Raw genomic sequence first — 22,883 nt, forward strand, 5'->3', positions numbered from 1 at the left:
AAGGTAGAGTGAGATTGAAAGAAGTTTTATTGGTAAGTGTGTTGTTATTTTTAAATCGGAGAGAACACACATAAATGCTATTCAGAATATTCCAATGGAAACAGATAAATTGAAGATACGGCAACAGGAAGGGAGAATTTAAAGTGAAAGTCCTTGATGCGGTTAAAGAGGAGGAAGTATAGAGTGAAAACGGGGATATATTTTCATGAAATTTGGAGAAATGTTCTTACACAATTGTAAAAGGGCTGAAAGAAGAAAATATCTTGATATTGTGATAGAACACTAAGAGACATCACCTTTAAGAAAAGTAAAGGGATACGAAGATGGTAGTAGGTTAAATGTTTAAAAAATATAGTGAAGCTTTACTGGTACTCCTAAATAGTCAGAGAGCTAAGTGATTTTTTTTTTTAAATAGCAAGATAACTATATTTAGAGTCTCATTAAGGTTAATGACCGTTACTTAAATAGGTGGAGAAATGTCCCAATGGGAAATTTTATCTGAGAGTATTCAAGAACTCAAGACAAGCGTGGAGAAAGAGGAGGATTGTGGGCTTTCATTACTTTAATATAATTAAAAAAAAAAAAAAAAGAAAGAAAAGAAAGAAAGAAAAGGAGTGAGCTATAATACCTTTAGGATATTGAAAAGAGAGTACTAGAATGATAGACATTAATTTCAGGCAGGAAGATGATGGATGGGAAAAGAGTAAAGTGGTAAAATCCATTTGTTAGTTATCACATTATAATTAATCTTTATATAATTAAGGAAAATCCCTTAGTTTCTTCTTCAAAAAAAAGTTATTTAGTTGCTGTTGTTGTTTCTGTCCTTGGATCATTATTCTTTTGTTTTGTTCTGTTTTTCTCAAGTTTTTATTTAAATTCCAATCAACATACAGTATAATATTAGTTTCAGGTATAAATGGATCATTATTCTTAATACAAATTAAGTATTAACATTGTTTTAAGTTCCACTAATATGTCTTTAGGAAATTATATATAAAAACTCTTGAGTTTTAAAGTTATTTTATTCAGATTTGTCTTCACTGAGCTTTCATATCCATGAATGCAATGTGCCATTATATCTGTTTAAATTTACCTCTATTTTCTTGAATGATTTCTAATTTTCTTAATAAAAGTTTGGCACACTTCTTGCTACATTTATTTGTATGCACCTTATCATTTTAGTTGTTAGGATAAATAATAACTTTTCTAAATTACTTTTCTGAATTTTACTGCTGATGTATAGAAATGCAGATGATTTGTACTTTCTGTTCTTGTATGGAGCCACCTTGTTAAGCTCTTTTTGTATCCCAATGATTTTCAGATTTTCAGAATTCTGTGTAGGCATATCACCCTTGAATAACAACAGCTTTCCTTTTTCCTCTCTAATACTTTAGGCTTAACTTTTTACTGTGTTGGCGAGGACCTACCTTAAAATGTTGAATAGATACAGTGTTAATAGACACTTTTGTTTTGTTCAAATCTTAGTTCTATTTTATTTATAATCCCGGAATGATATGCTGAATATTATTTCTTAGTTCTGAATATTAATTTGTTTCTATTATGATTTCTTCTATGACATAGACATTATTTAGAAGTTGGACACAAACACACACGTAATCACACATACAAATACTGACTGGGATGTCAAATGCATTTTCCTAGTTTATTCAAACAGTTCATCCTTAGATTATTTTCTGAATTTTCTGTGAGTATAATAATGTCACCCGTGAATAATGATAGGTTTATTCAACTCCCTTTCCATTATTCCGTATATTTAAAAAACTCTGTCTTAATTTATTATCACAGTAAAGACTGAATAGAAGAGTAGATAGAGAGCATCCTTAGATCCTTCCAGATTTAAGTGGGAATATTTCTCAGTTGCTGTAAGATTTTTTTATAGAACCTGAAGATCTGCCCCACAAGCGCAGTTCTTCCATGCTTGGAAGGCAGATAAATCAGCATTCTGTTTGCTTATTTAAAATAACGAGTAGTATTCTCTACCTTTGATGCAAGTTACCTAACACATCAGTTATATATATATCCTTCAAAGTAAAATAACTGTCCTACTACTGGACTTTAGAGGAAAACAGCTCCCAGCACTGAGGTATCACAAAATTCTGAGTTAAAAATAGCTATTATGTCATGATTAATATCAGACAGAAATTTTAATTAAGATGGAATAGCTCATTAGCACACACTGCTGAAAAGAAAATGGTATATATACGAGCATGCCACCCTAGTAACAAAGGTTGGAGCCGATGAAGGAGTTTTTCTGTTTTGTTTTGTTTTTAGACAGAGTTTCATCCCAGAATTATCTTTGGTACTAATGACAGAAACTGCAAAAAAGCTAAAAGCACTGGATTATGTACTATCTATAATATTTAACAGATAGGTAGAAAATTATAATTATAAGAACCAAAAAATGTTCTAACTATATATATTGACTACAGATATTTAGAGGCATAGGTCAGAAAATTACCAACTTAATGGATGAAAGAAGCACCTATGGCAATCTCTACAGAGATCTTCATCTTCTACAGCTAGAGGACAGACTATGCTGAAGACCAGGGAAACAACTTGATTATAAGTGTCAGAATTTCAGAAAAGCTCATATTCACAGCTTCAGCAAGTTGCTAATCAAAATTGGGCCCTCACATAAAAAAATAAAAATTGGACTCTGAAATTTGTGATGGGGGGCATATAGATAGACAAGCTTGAAAGTACCAAACTCCCAATTCCCATCCCCAATGCCAAAAGATGGTAGGCTCCTCCTTAATGAGGTCCCTGTAGATTGTACTCAAGACTTTTTCCCACTTCTACCTTGGCCACTGGCCAATAAATAACAAAGGGGCTGAGCATGGTTCAAAAGGGGGAATGCAGGCTCTGCCAGGGAAGGATGTGGATCATTCATGAAAGAAATAGCAATAAGGTCATGTAAAGTATGACTGGGAATAATCTCGAAACTCCTGGGCCAAGAAAAGTAGAGTATAAATGTGAATAAGGGAAAGTTTGTTGATACAGAGACAACAATCCCTGTTTCATTGTTTAAATGCCTCTGAAGCCTATCTTAACACAATGCTGGAATGCAACTTGAAAGACTGGAAAAAAGTGATGGCCCACAACGTATGGTGGAAATGTCAGAACTTGTAAATTTTACTATTGGAAGACTTTTGAGGAAGGAACCAAATGCATATTCAAATAAATCTATTTTAAAAGATCCAAGGACCTGTTAGATTACTATTTTCCTTGGAAAATTCCACAAGACAGCCTTTTACTGAAATAATAAGGAATTCGTGAGTGAGTGGCACACTTGCATCATTTAGAAGCTCCTCAGTGGTCACAGCTGTTGATAAGTGATACTATTAAGGAATGGAGAGTTACCAATGATGAACAAAATAGATTTGCAAAATAGACTGGGGCAGGAAACTGACCTTTGTGAAGCTCTGAAAATATGAGATTGTGTTGCCTAAAAACTTTCCTCAAATATTTCAGAATTTAAATATGGGATATTAGGAGATGATTGATAATGGAAGAAGAGGCAGAAAAGATACAGAGAAGAGCTAATTCACATTATCATTACAGTTATTTTGGTCAGAATCTTCAGAGAACTCAGGGTGATTATCCAACTGATCATTTATTTTCTGAATTATCTTTGAGTTCCAATTGAAATGAGTCCTTGCTTTTCTTGAGTTTCTCTCGTTTGTAAATGACCTTATTCAATGTTTGAGGTCTAGTTTCATCTATGCTATCATTTTTCTTAACTATCTTCCATCTGTTACAATTACCCCCTCACCTTTACATAACTGAATTCTCATCTTTTAAAATACCTCATTCCTCACACTGTCTATTCCTGGTTATGAGTGGTTTCGTAGACTTTGCAATGTACCTACCCTACCCATATGTCTAAGATTAGCAACGATGGTCAAGCTGTAGGTATCTTTAATGCCCCTCCCTCACAGATAGACAATGTGGAAATTCTCAATGAAATTGTCCCTGCAGAAACATGTGCTGTGTGTGTATGTATAAATTTATGTATTTTATTTTATTTTTATTTTTTTAGATTTTATTTATTTATTTGACAGAGAGAGAGACAGCCAGCAAGAGAGGGAACACAAGCAGGGGGAGTGGGAGAGGAAGAAGCAGGCTCCCAGCGGAGGAGCCTGATGTGGGGCTCGATCCCAGAACGCTGGGATCATGCCCTGAGCCGAAGGCAGATGCTTAACGACTCTACCACCTAGGCACCCCAAATTTATGTATTTTAAAGTAAGTTATGAGTGTTTTCCCTAGAGCAGAGCTATTTTTTACATAATAAGAAATTAAGGATTTTGACCATATGTGCTCATTAACTTACTTCCTGAAATCTCATTTGTGAGAGAGTTGACAGGATTTATTTAATGAAAAAAGAGAAGCTTTGTGAATTTTACTGTGAACTGGCATGTGCTCATACCACTTCCCAGCTAATTTGACTATTGGAATGTTATTACATGATCAAAGTCATCTCTCAACAATATTGTTAAGCTGAAATATTGTGTTAAATGTCTGATGTCACCCACTGCAAAATATTATAAATGTTGTGGGTTTGAAAAAGTTTTTTTTTAATATTTATGTTCTTTTTACCTAATTCAGATACTAAACCATATCCAGATATCCACTTTCTTTATGTCAAATTACTGTAGTCTCAGAAATCCAGTTTTACTGCAGTCAAAATTAGTTCTTAGGTACTAAACCAAAACGTGTGCATAGAGCAGATTATAGCATTCAGAACTCCTGCTTTCTAATATTTGTAACATATAAATTAGAAGTTTTCAATATTCCTCTTGTACATTTTATATTCCCACAATTATGCTTTATGAAATCCATTAATTTCCCATATTATAAAATACTCTGGTTAGAGCATAGAGTTTTATTATTGTACAGCACCCTTTTCTCACCGCCTCTTGAGGTTATACATACAATCCTCTGAAATAAAATTCTTATGGATAGTCACTAATGATTTGTTGATAGAATCATTTTATTTGGTTTAAAAATAAAAATTAAAAATTCACACCTCTGAATTTAGTAAAATGTTGGTGACCTATGTTTCCGTAATAAGCACACATTCATATTACACAGAAAATTGCACTTTAAGACAGTTTTTTTTTTTTCATTTGACAGAAATGGTGATACGCTTGTCCCCACACATCTCTCCCCATGGAAGCTCTGTATCATCAAAATGAATCTACTATTCCATGGAAAACACAGATCTACTACTGTGGCTTCATTTGATGTTACAAGAAATAACCAGTGTGTAGAAAGATCTATAAATTTCTAATGTTCACAGCGCTGGGAAATATAACTGGGAAGAAAAATGATCTTATTTAACAGATTTTTACTCAGCACTTTCAGTGGTGCCAGTTTTACTGCTATGGATAGTGCAGATAATTTTGTCCTTTGTACTTCATATTAAATTGCTTGGCGATTTTTTTCTCTTTTAAAATTTACTTAATGAGAAAGATATTAATCATAAATTAAAGGGTTAATAAGAAAGCAGCAATAACAAAAACTCTGCTTATTTAAATATAAAAATACGTGCAAATGAGGAAAAATTATGTCTTTTACTTGGAAATGAACTAAGCATTGTTTTTCAATCCTGCCAAATCATTATAAATAAATGCAAATCATTCTCATACAAAGTCTGCCAAACCTGAAATTGGTAAAACTCTCAGGAGCCATTATAGAAAAAGAAATTAAAATAAAAAGATAAGTCCCTTCTAATTAATTATTAGATTTTTAGTTATCTTGCCTCATGGAGCAGAGATTTTGAAAACCAGTGGGGGAAAAAAAAAAAAAAAAAACCTGTTCCAGCAATAACAAGTGGAATCATAGATTATCTTAAACCTAATCAGAACAACAAATGGATTTCAATTCAAATCCATTGTATCACCTTAGGTATATTTTTTTTTTCTAAATTCTGTATTCTAGACTTTGCCAAAATGAGTAAACCCCACAATCTCAAGTATGTTAGGTGCTGATCGTCAGTGACAAGTGGCTTGAGTTAAATTACTTTAAGTTTGTCTTCTCTAGTCTTCTTTCCATGTGACTATTTTAAATTGATTACCACTTAATACTCCTTTGTGTGTATGAGCTTTAAGAATCACAAGACGAAAATGGGTAACTTGTGACTATTTTTGTCAAATTTTTGTTGTTTTACACTCTATGCATTTATAACAATTGTTAGTTCACATTTATTATGTACTTACTCCATTTCACACACTGGACTTTTGGATGGAGAGATCCTAATGATCCTTAATGATTCCTACTTCTTTTATATCTATTCCCTTGACTAATCCTCTCCCTTTCAGTGTGGGTGAGACCTATGACTTCTAACCAATACAATGTGGCAAAGATGATGGAACGTCAGTCCTATAATTATGATATGTTATATAAGACTCCATCATGCTGGTATATTTGTTTGCTCTGCATTGCTGACTTTGAAGAAGCAAGTTGTCATAAATTAAATGACCATATTGGAGAAGCCTACATTCCAAGGAACTTGAGGAGGTTTCTAGGAGCTGAGCATGGCCATCACCAAAAAACTAAAACCCTCAGTCCTGCAGCCAGAAAAGAAATGAATGCAGTTAACAATTTGACAGAATTGGAAAAGGTTTTTTCGCTAGTGAAGCCTGATAAAACCACAGCACTAACTGATACCCACATCACAGCCTGATGAGAACCTGAAGCTAAGAATTCAGCTAAGCCATGGGCAGACGACCCACAGAAAGTGTGAGATAATAGATGTGTGTTGCTTTAAGCTAAGTGTGTAATAATTTGCTACACAACAATATAAAGCTGTTACATAGGTTCATACACATTTACCTCACCAAACTTTATGAGTCGATCACCTACATTTTACTGATAAGAAAACTAAGGATAAGATAGCCTAAATAATTTATCCAAGTTCACAGAGTTGGTAAATGTCCAAGCCAAGATTCCAAACAAGGACTGTGATCTTCATATTTTGTGCTGTTAAAACCCTGCTGTATTCCTTTGCTGAAACATTGTTCTTAGAAACTTGACTGACATAATAACCAGGAATGCGAATCCTTCTTCATACTTTCAATAACTTTTGCTTACAAATTATTATTGTTTATACACACACACACACACACACACACACACACACACAATGGTTTTGATTAATATAACACAAAATACAGAGTTGATTTTACAATCAAGTCAACAAAGTATAATTTAATGTGAATATAATTAATTCAAATGATTTACTAAATTAAACACATGGTTGTAAGTAAGCTTCAGTTAAGTATTTGGTTACCTGGCAACTAAAAATACTGGGTGGCTTGTGGTGGTTCTTAGGGGACTTTTCTCTCCATGTGGTCTTCTCTCCTAGAATGTATATGCTGTCTGATTTTACATGGTAATAACAGAGCAGCAAGAAATGAAAGCAGAAGATACAAGGCTTTTTGAGCCCTTTCTCAGAATTCACACAAAATTCATTTCTGTGAGTTCTATTGGTCAAAGCAAATCCCAAAGTCAATGAAGAGGGAAATGGTATCCACCTTCTAATGGGAGGAGCTACCAAAAAAAGTGTATGTGTGTGTGTGTGTGTGTATATATATATATATAAAATTATATATGTAGTCATTTTAAACTTCCACCCACAGAATTTTGAAGATGACTTCTGAACATGCTATTGAAATAAAATAAGTAAGAATTAGCTAGGTGAAGAAATGGTTAGAAGGAGGTTGTTCTAGTCAGAATATAATAATAAGCATATGATACATACATAGAAACAGAAGCTGCTTAATTGTATAATGTCAAGAAAAAATATGGTACATCATCTTCACAACATGATGTATACATTTTTTAATTTATTTATTCATTTGAGGGGGAAGGGGCAGAGGGAGAAGGAGAGAAAGAGAATCCTAAAGCAGATTTCTCACTCAGTGTGGGGATCTCAAGACCCTGAGATCATGACCTGAGACAAAGCCAAGAGTTGGAAGCTCAACTGACTGAGCCACCCGGTATAAACTTTTGTGCGCCCCCGGTGTACACTTTTTGGAGAAGTTATCTTAATGAGAGTGTATAATCTAACTGTATTCTGAATTGTTAAACAATGCAGAGAGAATGTCATATATGATTCCAAGTGCAAGTGTGCTAAAGGATTAATATGAACATTTTCATGAAAAGAAATGATATATTCTGTATACTTATATTAGAGAGACACATTTGTCTTATAACTTCCATCCTACCTCCTCTCCATTCACTTATTAAAAAATCCCAAAAAATTTCTCTAGGGAAGACTTATTTTATACACTTTATAAATATATATTTACATGTATAATTATATTTATTATATATAATGAATAAGTATGTTATATATAATTATTGTTATATATAGTTATATATATAAGATATATATATATAAATATACATATATATATCACACCCTATAAATCCTAGTAAAGTTCTAAATAGATTAAAGGTTTTTAGTAAACACTGCTTTTGAATGATAATTGATTTTTTTTTTTTAATGGTAGGAAAAAGATAAAGTGTTTGAGACAGATTGCATTACTCAGAAATCAGACAGAATGTTAAGATGGCCTGCCAAGATCCTGTCCCCTAGTTTACATGCCCTGAATAATTCCTGAAACAGTGAATTTGGTGGATTTTACTCCATGGTAAAGATATGTTACATGTAACCATGGACTTTAAGAAAGGGAAATTCTTTAGGCAGGCCTGACCTAATTACATAAGCGCCTGAAATATGGAACTACAGGTCAGAGAGGGAGGAAGTCAGAGTCTCAAAGCATGATGGGGATTCAACAATGTAAGTAAATTTCTTCTGGCTTTGAAGATAAAGAGGGCAATCCCTCAACCCATGGAAAAATAGAATCCAGAAGTGAATTCTGCCAACAACCTGAATAAGCTTGGAAGACCCTTGGAAGAGTTTATATACTAGTGAAGGAAAATAGCAATAAAAAAAGTAAACTAGTAAGATTAACATAATTACAGATAGTGAGGAATACTGTACAAAGGGGTAAGGAAAGGAAAAAGGTTGGAAAGAAGATATGAGTGGTCTGAATTTCAAATTGGATGATCAGGGGAAGTCCCTTTGGAGTGTTGCCATGTAATGAAAGACCAAAGTCATGAGAAAGAAGAAGCCAAACAAAGAAAATGGAGAAGAGCCTTAGAGGCACACATTACAAATATAATGTACTTACCGCACCTTGATTTCCACCCTGTGAGACCCTGAGCAGAAAACCTCCGTACACCATGCTCAGTGGTCCAGTTTCTCACCCACTGACTATAAGCTAATAAACTGGTATTGGTTTTAGTTGCTAAATTTTTGGTGATTTGTTACAGCAGCAATAGAAAACTAATGTATGCAGAAAGGAATTAATATCATGAAAAGAAGAAATACACTAAAGCCATCTTTCTTTGTTATCTTAATCTTCTATGTTCTACGCAATATAAAATATATTTTTTAGACTGTACATTTAGTTGAATAATATGAGGTCTATTTACTATACAATTTCTGTCAATAGTTACAGGCTGCAAAGCAAAATGTCTAGCTTCCTCAAAGAAAACATCAGCTAGTCTTAAAGAGTTATGTCAATATTAATTTAAGAGGTCTTTTGCGCAAATGTTAGTATTGATAAATTGATTTTTGCTCTTCTCATTTAGTTTACAGAATATATAACATACATCAGTTTAAATTATGTATGCGAACATTTGTGTTTCCAATAGTTATCAGTCATTCTCAAGATTAATGTAAATGACAATTTCACAATGCATACTTTAGATCTGCAGAACAAAGAGATAAAATCATATATAATCTAGGTGACTAAAGTTTTCTGCACTAAAAATGCTACTAAATATGTATATGTTTTGAGCAGAACGTGTTTGTTTCCCAGAGCAGCTATTGATCTATTGCTACTTTCTTCTAATAAATGATTTCACATTAAACTCAACTCAATTCATGATTTTATCACATTGATAACTTACCATCTTCATTCAAATGACTAGAAATTATATTTTCACATTTTCCTTAAGGTATAAGTTTTAGCCCCTCAATAAAGTATATATTTTATATCCATGTAAAGTGAATGCAAATCCAATGTGATTATATTGATTTATAACATTTAAGCATGTTCCAAGTAATATCTCATTTGCCATCATACCTTCATGTTATATAATAATTTATTTATAATTATTTGTAATACATTACTTCCTATTTGCTATGTTCAGAATATGTTGAGAGATAAAAACTGTTTTATGATGTCTGCTACTTTACTCACATTTTACATCAGAGAGTTTATTCCTTCTGTTAAAATGGCAAGTGTCTGCCTTAAGGAGTTTATATACTAGTGAAGGAAAATGACAATAAAAAAAATAAACTAATACGATTAATATAATTCCAGATAGTGAGGAATATTGTACAAAGGGATAAGGAAAGGAAGAAGGTTAGGAAGAAGGTTGGTAAGAAGGTATGAGTGATCTAAATTTCAAATTTGATGATCAGGGGAAGTCTCTTTGGGGTGTTGCCATGTAATGAAAGACCAAAGCATGAGAAAGAGGAAGCCAAACAAAAAAGATGAAGAAGAGCCTTAGAGGCACACAAATGCTAAGGTCTTCAGCAGGGAAGTGAGAATACTCAAAAAATAGGACAAAAGACAAGAAAGGCAAGGGCATAGTAAGAAAGGGAAATAACGTTTTGAGATGAAGTCAGACATAAATAAGAAACAAATCATGATGGCTTTTGAAAAAGACTTGATGTATGATAAAATACATTTAGAGAAGGGAGCTGATTTATGTGTACTTTGTAATGCTCAGTTGGGTTGCTGTATAGAGAAGAGACTCTGGGGTAAAAAGAGTAGAAGAAAGGGAATTATTAGGAAGCTATTGATGTACTCCAAGGAATAGAGTCCCTGTAATCCAATCATAAAAAATAAAGATTTTAGGGATGCCTGGATTACTCAGTCAGTTAAGCATCTGCCTTCAGCTCAGGTCATGATCCTGAAGTCCTAGGATCAACCCCACATTGGGCTCCCTGCTAAGTGGGGAGTCTGCTTCTCCCTCTCCCTCTTCCTCTCTCCCTGCTTATGCTCTCTCTCTAAATAAATAAATAAAATCTTTTTAAAAAATATTTTGTATTTTATAAAAGAACCAGTAGAGATGGTGAAGCATGGCTGGATTTGAGATATATTTTGAAAGTAGAGTTGCAGATGAGGTCCAAGCTGATGGCTTGAAGGTAGGTGCTCAGTATACAACAAATAAAAGATGACTGACTTAGTTTTGATTCCTCAAAGAGTGGACCCTGAAAAAGGATTCAATCCAGATGCTTTAGGATTAATTGATCTCATTAAATATGTGTGAATGAGTGAGGACAGTGGGACAAAGAAGGAAGATATAGAAGTCCAAGAATGTGTTGATCTCAGGACTTGATTCTGTTGGGATCTCTGAAGAAGCCTTCCAGAATTAGTCCATATAAAAGATAAGAGACTAAGAGACTGGACACTTTTGCCGCCATATTCTCTGCATTATTGATTGGTAGTGGTAGCGTGGAGTATTCTCCGCCCTCACCAATATACTCCTTACACTGTGAAGCTGTGCTTACCCTAGCCAAATGGCTGCCAGAAGTCATCTGGTAGTTTTCTGAGTAGGAGTTTAAGGCTTCAGTATTTGGAGGTATAATGGGGGATGTTGAGATGGGAAAGGCAGGAGAAGCACAGATTCAGAGAGAGGGCAAATGTAGGTTTTCATTTTGAATATGTTCATGAAGGCACAGACATCATCTTATTCATTGCTCTCTTGTGCCTAGAATAGCACTTAGCATCAAGTGCATACTTACTAAATATGAGCTGAACAACATAATGATTAAAATCATTGACTGGTTGGCTCTGCTAAAAGTTGCTAAGAAGTTAAAACATGAGAAGGTAAAGAGAATGGGCATGGAAAGCATTCTTGAATATGTTTCTATGATATGGAACAAAAAAGAGCAGGAGCTAGAAAGGGAGGGTTGAATTTTGCATCTAAGGAATATTACAGCATTTAGTATATCTTCACAAATGTTCACATGAGAAAGAAAACCGATGATGGAATAGAGGAGCTAGTTACAGGAGAAACCATTTAGTAATAGGCAAGAAAGTTAGGGTCCCCTTATGACTTGAGGGTCCATACTTCTAGCGAAAGTGGAATAAAGTCAGAATTTATAGGTAAGATGCAGGTAGACTGATAAATTTGAGGTGAAGAAATTAGGTTGTTATACTTTCTCACAAAAATTATAAGAAAGAGGTTGTAAGGTTGTTGGACATCTGATGACAAAGTAGATGATGCAGTAGTGACGGACACAGAGAAACTAAATAGACGAGGAATATATAGCAGCTATTCAGAAACACTTTTGAAGTTCTTAGCCCAAGGACACAGACCCAATAAAAGACTGAGATTTAGTCATGAGGTTATTGAATGAGTTACTTCTCCAACCTCCTCTGACCACATCAACAGGGCTGCAGTATGATGGCAGTGAATTACAGCTGAAAGAGGTGAAAATCTCCCATTCTATTTAAGGAGGTTTTAAGGAAACACAGAGAAAGTGGGCGAGATAAACAAGGACACTTGAGGAATGTGAAATCCTGGCACCCTCAACTACACAAACATTTAAAAAAAAAAAAAAAAAGCCGAATTCCTGGCCAGATTAACGTAAAATCTCACCCTAAAGGCCTATTCACCTTAGTGCTTTTTTCTCAATATACCATGTCTGGCATTTGGCACAAAAATATTATATATGATAAAAGGCCAGAAAAACACATAGTCAAAAGTGACAGAGCTAATGTATAGCTAGACAAAGATATGACACAGATTTTGGAATTATTAGGGAAATTTTTTAAAGTCTATTTTTAATATGTTAAAGGTTCTAAGAGAAAGAGTAAGCAACATGGTACTATGTGGAAAATAAATGTATATATAGAGAGAGAGATGAAGAGATGAATGGCTAGACAGACAGATAATTTAAGGAATTTGTTCATGTGATTGTGGAGGCAGGCAAGTCTGAAATTTGCAGGGCAGCTGGCCGGCTGGAGACCCAGGGAAAAGTTGATGTTGCAAGCTTAATTCCAAAGACAGTGTAAAGGCTAAATTTCTGTCTTTGGGGACCTGTCTTTTTTCTTACTACCTTCAAATGATTGAATGAGAACTACCCACATTATGGAGAATAATCTACCCAAAGTCTAGTATTAATCACATTTTTAAAATACCTTTACAGCCACCTCTTGACTGGTGTGACTAGACCACTGGGTGCTATAGTCTATCCAAACTGAGACATAAAATTAACCATCATAGTAATATAAGCAGAGAAAAGAAACTTTATGAAAGAATCAGAAGGAAATGTTAGAAATCAATAATAACATTGTAATAGAAATGAAGAATGTCTTTGATGCGTTCATCAATACACTGGACATGGCAGAAGAAAGAATCTGAGCTCGAAGACAGGTCAAGAGAAACTTCTCTGAGATAAAAAGGAGAAGAAAAGAAAAAAGAGAGAGAGAGAGAAACAAAGAACAATCACCCAAGAACTGTTAGACATTTTCATGGGTTCAATATATTTATAATTGTAATGCCTGATGAAAGGGAAAAAAGAAAGAAAAGAAGTATTTGAAAAAATAATGGCTAAGAATTTTCTGAAATTAACACAGTCAACAAATCATAGATCAAGGAAGCTCAGAGAAAATCGAGCAAGACAAATACAAAACAAACAAAACTATACATATGCAATATTTAAACTACACAAAACTAAACCAAACTCTTTAAGGAAATCAGAGTAACAAAAAAATGCACTTTACATATAGAAGAACAATAATAAGAATTACAATGTACTTCTCACAAGAAAACATAAAGCAAAATGTGAATGGGATGAAATATTTAAAGTGTTGATAAAAACAAAAACAAAACCATTAATTTAGACTTCTATAGCAAGAGAAATTAACCTTCCAATGTAAAGGGGAAAAAAACTTTCTCAGATATACATACACACATAAATTTTTAAGATATGTTTTTAAAAAGGCAACTGACAGAAAATAATTACGGGTATGGTAGATATTGAAAATGTGAGTAGTGTAAATACACTAATTAAAAGACAGTGATTTTCAGAATGCATAAAAAGAAACAGGACCCAAATATATGTTGTCTACATGAAATCAAATAAAAATATAAAGAATCTGATAGGTTAAAAGTAAAAGGATGGAAAAAGACTTATCATACTAACACGAGTTCAAAGAAAGTTGGTTTTGTGTATTAATTCAGATAAAGAAGACTTCAAAATAAGAAAAATTAGGAGGGAAACCCAAAGACATTACATAATGATAAAAGGGTCAATTCTTTAAAATATGTATACAAATTCTAAGGGTCCTGGGTGGTGCAGTTGGTTAAGCATCCAACTCTTGGTTTTGGCTCAGGTTGTGATCTCAGGGTCATGAGATCGAGCCCAGTGTTGTGCTATGCGCTAAGCACAGAGGCTGCTTGAGTTTCTCTCTCCCTCTCCCTCTGCCCCCTCCTGCACATGCATGCACTCTCTCTCTCTCTCTCTCTCTCTCAAATAAATAAATAAGTCCCCCCAAAAAATCGATTCATGTATGTACTTAACAACAGAGGCTTACAGTATGTGATGTGAAAATCGATAGAACAGAAAGGAGAAATCAACATATCCACTAACCTGATGGATACTTTATCACTCCACTTTCAGTCACTGATAGGACATGGAGGCAGAAAATCAGTTGGGATATAGTAGACCTGATCAGTATAGTATCCCATCTAACAACCAACAGCAAGTTACGGCACAAAGAGCAGGTTTTAACATGTACAGATTTAAAAATAATCAGTCAGAGTTTTAAAAATAATCAGTCAGGCATTTGGGGGTCCTGCAGTTGAATGCAGAATGTGACAAAACAGTCAAACTACACTGCTAATGTGTGCAACAACTTCACTGAAAGTGTTGTGAAAAATGTTACCCAAATAACTAAAAACAAAAAAAAAGTGTATATAAACACTCCACTCTCCTTGTTAATGTTCCTTCCCATGGGTTAAAAATTTTGAAACTCCTATGCATACTGGAACCAAGCAATTAAGTAAATGGATGGTAGATGATAAGGGTCACTTTCTCACTGTTGGGGTGGGAGGTGACGGATAAGCCGGGGGAGGATGCTAGACAGATCAATGTGGTAATGGACTAGAGTCATCAGTATGAATTTGTGTTTGCTTCAATATAGATGTTGATGATTACACATAGAAATATTTATACATATGTTTATGTGCACAGGTTACTATGCATACCTACATTTCCCATTCTATCAGCTGAGAGTGCCTAATAGCACAAAATCCCCAGTAGCAATGAGTACACTTAAGACAAAGATCTTTGTTTCTAATGCCATTCTCAATACAAAGAGACAGAATTAATTGAAGAAATGGCTGATTCTAGGGCTACGGAAGAACAGATAAAAGAAAACCCTAATGCATTTTATAGTGCCAGTAAGAAAGTGTTCAAAACACACACATGCATACACACACACACACACACAATGATTGTGATATGTCAAATGGACACAGGAGGCAACGGAAAGAACTCCCAATGTCCAAATATGGAAAAATTTTAGCAACAAGATAACATAATATTGGACTATAATCCATAGCATAAATTAAATACCCATGACTCTGTACAGATATAAATAAAAATTGAATAAATAAATAACTGGGGAAGAAAGAACAAACCTCCCATGCAGAATTCCAAATAATTTATATAATAACGCTACTCCCAAAGAGATGGAGCATAACTCTACTCTTTAGGTGTGAGCTGTGCAAAGTGACATCCTTCCAGTGAGTTATAGAAAGGGGAATAAAAATACTAACTTTACATTGTAGAAACATGACAGAACTATTTCATCCAGGTGACCAAGGTCAAGATAACCGTGTAATAGGTCATACTGATAGTAGGTACTCTTAGTATGATATCACGATTATGGCATTTTACATCTCTGTTCTTCCTCCCCAAAAACCCTAACCCCAGGCCATTTTTGAGAAAAACACCAGAAAAATTCTATTGAATAATATCCTGCTATATAGCTGACAAGTAATCCTCAAAATTCTTAAGGTCAAAAACAAGGAAAAATCTAAGGAACTGTCACAATCAAGAGTAACCTAAGATGATACAACAACTAAATGTAATGCAATATCCTGGTTGGGATCCTGAAACATAAAAAGGAAATCTGAATAAAGCATAGGCTTTACATAATAATAATATATCAACATTGCTTCATTAATTACAATAAATGTGACATACTTATGTAAAATATCAGTAATGGGGAAATGTAGCAGGGTATACTTTGTATTATACAAAGAGTATTCCATATATACAAAGTATACAAGAGTATTCCAGTGGAATATGCTTTGTATTATCTTTATAGTTTTCTAGAAATTCAAAATCATTCTGAGTAATAATTCTTACTATTAATAATAAAAGAAGTCGGTGAGATAATTTGAATGGAGATTCTGATAGAGTCAATGAATACCTAGAGTGAGAGAAGTAGGATACTTAGGCTGAAAATTTATGAAACTTTTTTCAAAGTGGAAAGACATACTGAGATGTTAGAAGTGACAAGCTATTGGTGATGACATGTTCTGAGCTATAGCCATGGAGATGTGTAGATTACATGGTCACCAATAATGTTGACAGCAATTTGATGACGAGAAGTGATAAGAAATGGGCTAAAATACTCAATTCATGAACCCATAAGGATGGGGCTTTAAGAGAAGCAGGAGAAAAGGTAGGAAAGTATCAGTGAGGAGCAGAAACAAAAAGCTATACAGCCTTTAGACATTTTGCTTGAAATGCAGTAGAAAGAAAAAAAAATAACAGGAAAATATCTGTCCATACTTGGAAGAAATCCAGTAGAAAGTATGTTATCAGGCCATAGCAGTTTCAGTTAGACCAGGCAGGCGATGGGAATATAGAGTAGGAAATTGGATAACTTTGGGGTATAAATAAATTTCAGGTGATTATTAATGACCTGAGAGACGTAGGATTCCAGTGGTGATTGAGATAAACAGTGACAAGATGCATGATAAAATTAGTTCTGATGATCTTTTAGAGAATGATAACTTAATTTTATGTTTAGTCTTAGTGTTGGTGGTTTCTAGGCACTTCGCAATGGTGGCACAAACAAGGAATTTAGTCATGGTGGCAGTTGGAGGGGTTATCTGCATTCTTCTCTTAAAATGCACAGAATTATGGGCAGCTTTATCGGCCTAATATGTGTGTACAAATGTGCAATACAGAAATCATTATGTTCTTTTTATTTTAGAGTTTATATTCTAGGTAATTATAATTAAAAACTGTCACTGCACGTATAACTATCAATTGTAATGGAAAATACAAACCTAAAAATATTAATCTCTAGTAATATGGTATCCATACAACTTCCTCCCCTCCCAAACACATGGAACTTTAGCATAAACATTATTATTTATACTCATTCAGATATATTTCAGAGAAGATTTCCTAAATAAGTCTTACCATAGTTAAGACTTTTTATTTTCATACAAAATTGCATTTGTGTATTTGGTTGTTTTCCTTCTACTTTAGAATGATCTTTTTTTAGGTATAGTAACAGATACATTGTTGTGCGACAGAATGAAAAATACGGTACTTGAATTGAAATAAATGGGAGCAACTGGTGTCGTGGGTATGAGAAATAGAGTAGCCATGTATGCCATTTTCATTTGAGATAATAAATCAAGAAAGTTGATATTGAAGGAGTGTTATAATTTTTAAAGATTTATTTATTAGAGAAAGAGAGAGAGAGCACGAGAGGGGTGGGGGAGGGGCAGAGGGAGAAGGACAAGCAGACTCCCTGCTAAGCAGAGAGCCTGACAACACAGGGCTGGATCCCAGAACCCAGAGATCACCATGACCTGAGCCAAAGGCAGTGGCTTAACGGACTGGGCCACATAGGTGCCCCTTAAAGAGGGTTATTAAAGAGAATTCACTTTTTTTTCCCCCCGATCTAGCAACTTCCAATATCCTGTAAATAGTGTGACTTCATTTTTATTTATTTAGTTTGAGGTAAAAGAATTACTTCTGAAATTTGTTACTAGGCACCTTTCTACTTCAGTTTCTGTTTGTAAATTCTGAATTTGTCTCAAGCCCTGACAAGATCCAGAATTTATACTGATTTTATTCACATGTAGGGAAGGAAATTGGAAAGTGAATTTGATCTGTCGAGGCTTAGATAGTCTTATTTTTTAACACTTTATGTGCACGAATTTGACTAAATAATACTTCCTGAGGGGAAGATAAACCTATATTCCTAATTTTCATTGCCAAAACATGACTGTGTTATTATGCATTTTAAAATAAAACATATATTAATGTTAATGAAATTTTTTAAAAAAGGAAAAGGTATTTACAGGTTTTGTGATACTGAAGTAGTATACAAAAATATATATGTATATATATCTTACCTTATTTAACTAGCACATATCTAAAATTCTACAGAATACCCAAATGAAACTTTAAATAATTCAAGTTTAATAAAACTTGTACTGCTTACTGTGTGATAACAATTAAAATGCTAAAAATAAGATAGGGTTTGAAGTTGAAGCTTGCTCCAGATGAATTAAGATGTAAGAATGCAAAAATGATTAGAAGGCAAGAAAACATTAGAAAAAAGAAACTGGGGGCACGTGGGTGGCTCAGACGGTTAAGCATCTGCCTTTGGCTTGGGTCATGATCCCAGGGTCCTGGGATTGAGCCCCATGTCGGGCTCCCTGTTCAGCAGGGAATCTGCTTCTCCCTCTTCCTTCCCCTGCTCCCGCTCTCTCTCTCACTGTCTCTCGAATAAATAAAATCTTGAAAAAAAAAAAAAAAGAAACTGGTAGAAGTATGAACTAGGAAACTATAATCACACTTTTTTGATGAAGAAGGCACAAGTTAAGGAGTAGAGCTCTGAGAATTAGGAGTCAGAAGACCCAAGGGAAGTGGAAATATCAGAAAGATAGTGTCATGGGCATGTAACATTAGAGCAAAATTTAGATTGTGGAATTATGACAGAAAATGATCTCATAATTTTCATTTTCTTAATGACAAACATGCAGTGGCCACTTTTCATATGCCTGTTTGACATCTGTATATCTTTTTTCTTAAATCATTTTGTTTAGATATTCTGCCTATTTTTTAACTGGGTTGTTTGTTATTGTTGAGTTTTATGAGTATGTATGTATATTAATTCTGGGTAAAGGTTATATGTTAGATATATGATTTGCAAATACCGTCTCCAAGTTGTAGCTTCTCTTTTCATTCTCTTAAGTGTTTCTTTCACAGGGAAGAAGTCTTTAATTTTTATAAAGATCAAAATTTATCATTTTTTTTTCTCTCATGGATTGTGCTTTTAATGTTGCACCTAAAATCTTACCAACAATTCAGAGTCCTGTAGATATTTATTTGTAGGAGTTTTGAAGTTTTGAGTTTTAAACTTAGGTAATAGATTCATTTTGAGTTGATTTTTGTGTATACTGTGTGATATACGTCAAAGCTTTTTTGTTTGTTTATTTATTTATTTATTTATTTATTGTTTGTTTGCTTATTTTTGCCTATGGGTAGACAATTGTTCCAGTACCATTTGTTGTGAAGATAATCTTTTTCATTGAATAGTCCGTACTTTTGTCGAAAATCAGTTGGCTGTATTTGTTTGGGCCTCTTTCTCTGCTCTATCATCTGTTCCATTGATCTGTTTCCTATACTTTTGCCATTAGCACAATATCTTGATAACTAAATTTTTATAATCTATGTCAATCCTTCTATAATTTCTTGGTAACTAAAGTTGGGTAAAATTAGTCTTTTGACTTTGTTCCTATTTTTTTCAGAATTATTTTTGCCAGTCTGTTGCCTTTTCATATAAATTTTAGAATTAATGTCTATAAAACCTTTGCTGGAATTTTGATTGGGAGTGCATTGAATCTAGAGATCAAATTAGGAAGACTAGACACAAACAATATTGGTTCTTTCATCCATGATCATAAAACATTCACCATTTATTTAAATATTCTTTGATTTATTTCATCAGTGTTTGTAGTTTTCTAAGTATAGGTCCTTCATAATCATCGTTAGACTTAACAGCATAGTACTTTTTGCGGGGTGCTATTGTAAATAGTATTGATTTTTAATTTCACATTTCATGTATCCATTCTTGATATAAAGGTAAACAATTGACACTGCTTATTGACCTTGATAAACTTGCTTATTTGTTCTAGATGGTTTTTCTTTGTAGATTCTTTCAGAATTTCTCTAAGATAGTCATGTCAACTGTGAGTAAAGATAGTTTTATTGTTCCCTTTCCAACATGTATAACTTTTGTTTTCTTGCTTTATTGCACTAGCTAGGATTTCCAATAAAATATTTAAAAGAGAGATTACCCTTGCCTTCTTCCCAGACTTTGTGGTGTTGTAATAGTTTTATGTTTCAACGTGACAGGATATGGACCCCAACTATTCAATCAGACAGTAATCTAGGTATTGTGAAACTATTATGTAGCTATGATTAACATCTACAATCAGTTGACTTTAAATAAAAAGATATTATCCTTGGTAATCTAGGTGGGGCTAATCCAATCAGTTCAAAGAGCTTCAGAGCAGAATTGAGGATTCCTAGAGAAAGAAAATATTCAGTCCATGGACTACATTCACAGGTTCTATACAGTTTCCAATTTGCCCTTTCTGACAGCATGCTTTATGGATTTCAGAATTGCCTGGTGAGACCTCACATTCACATAAGCCAATTCATTTCGGAGTAAAGCTTATAATAAGGACAGTATATTCCACTCAACTCACAAGTAAAATATGGATATAAATTGGATGATATAGAACCTCTAACTCTATTGCCTATTTAAGGGTTATTCCATTTTTCCATTATATATCTATTATATGAATTGACATAACTGATATAAATCACATACATAATGTAATAATAAGGTATATAATGTAATAATAATGAATGCAATGATAATATAATAATGTAGTAATAATAATGAATATAATATGCATTATCTATGTAAATTGCCTTTATGTCAGTTCATAAAATGGATATATATGTATATATATTATATGTATATGTGGAGGTGTGTGTATCTGTTTATTTATTTGTTTACTTATGTTAATAGTTTGGGTTTTTTTCTGCCAGAACCCTAATTGATACAGGAGTATAATACCTCCATTAAGTATTATATTAGCTAGAGGTTTTCAATTTACACCATGTATTAGGTATCTATGTGATTTTTTAAATTATGGGTAATTTCAGAGCTACTTAAAATCTATTTGTATATTTAATTACTCTATACTTTACTAAATTATAGTCACATTGGACTTTCAGCCCCAATCCATTGTTGCAGCTATGTATGACAACTCAAGTTACAAACACATTTCAGTAAGAGTTCTGAACAAATAAATAAATAAAACATAACAAATATGAATAAAACAAATAATTATAATCTCAGCATATTATTTAAAATCTTCAGCATAGAATAAATACTTTGAACTGAAACATTCAGTACTGCTTTTGTAAAATGCCTTATATTTGTCATGAACGAGCCATCCCTAGATCATCTGGAACTTCACTAAAAATAAACACAATTTATAGATGCTTGCTTATTGATTAATTTCCAATTAATATATATAATTTTAAATTGATATATACACATGCATTTTCATATTAAGTCATTAAAATGTTCATTATCATGCATTTCAAATGATAGGACAGATTTAGAAAACTATTAACTAATTATTGTTTGAATTTGTAAATGTAAATATACATTCTTGGAAAAATCGAATAACCCATGCTCAAATAGGCAACAGGGTTAGAGATTCTATAACCATGTTTTACTTGTGACTTGAGTGGAATATGTTGTCCTTAATATAAGCTTTACCCTGAAATAACTATGATTCAGATGTGCTTATGGATTCTCATATTTCTTCAGCATAATACAGGTGCTTTGTACATTATTGACCCAGAAATTGGATGAGGTCCCAGTCTGAAATATTTCAGTATTACTTCAGGTCACAAAAAAGATTCCTTAAGATATGTAAGTCCTCTGGGGAAAATTGTCCATACTTAAATCCCTCTTTAAAATTTTTGAAATTGTTTTCCTCCTATCCTACAATACAAAACAGCAAAACTGTATAATTTTCATCCCTTGAGATAAACATTTTCTCTGGAAGACAGTATTTCAGGTTTGGCCAATATATTATATTGCCCACTTCTTTTGTTCAAGGTGTACTTGCTTTAACAGCTTTCTAATTCAATTATGTATGAGATAATAAAATCTGTTCATCTCCAATTTTAAATAGAAATAAAATTTATTTAGAATTCTTTTATTAAATGTTCTTATATTTAAATCTTATTCCCTACTATTTTGCCTATCTTTATTTTTCCCAAATTAACTATATGCTAATTTTTACACACACTAAACATATTCCTGCTTTGAGAATTTGTCCATGTAATTTCTTATACCTTGTACATCTAGATTCTCAAATATCATCACGCCTACTCCATCTCATATTCAAATTGTCTCCATGCTATTAGATTCAAATCAAGTGTAATCTCATTTCAAAAATCATCCCCATATGTAAGGGAAGCAGTCATATAGTCCTTTTATCTATCACAGAAATTTATAATTTTATACCACATTTTTGACCCACTTTCAACCTTTAATTGTAACCTTTTTATATGCTGTATTCCCCATTATATACTACAATATTCCTCAGGGTAGAGTCTCCCAAATTGCATAGTCTGTTCTATTGCAAAATATTTGTACAGAATGAGTAATAATAAAGTATGTATAGATACT

Source organism: Ursus arctos, unplaced genomic scaffold (assembly GCF_023065955.2).
Source record: "Ursus arctos isolate Adak ecotype North America unplaced genomic scaffold, UrsArc2.0 scaffold_3, whole genome shotgun sequence".
Taxonomy (NCBI): Eukaryota; Metazoa; Chordata; class Mammalia; order Carnivora; family Ursidae; genus Ursus; species Ursus arctos.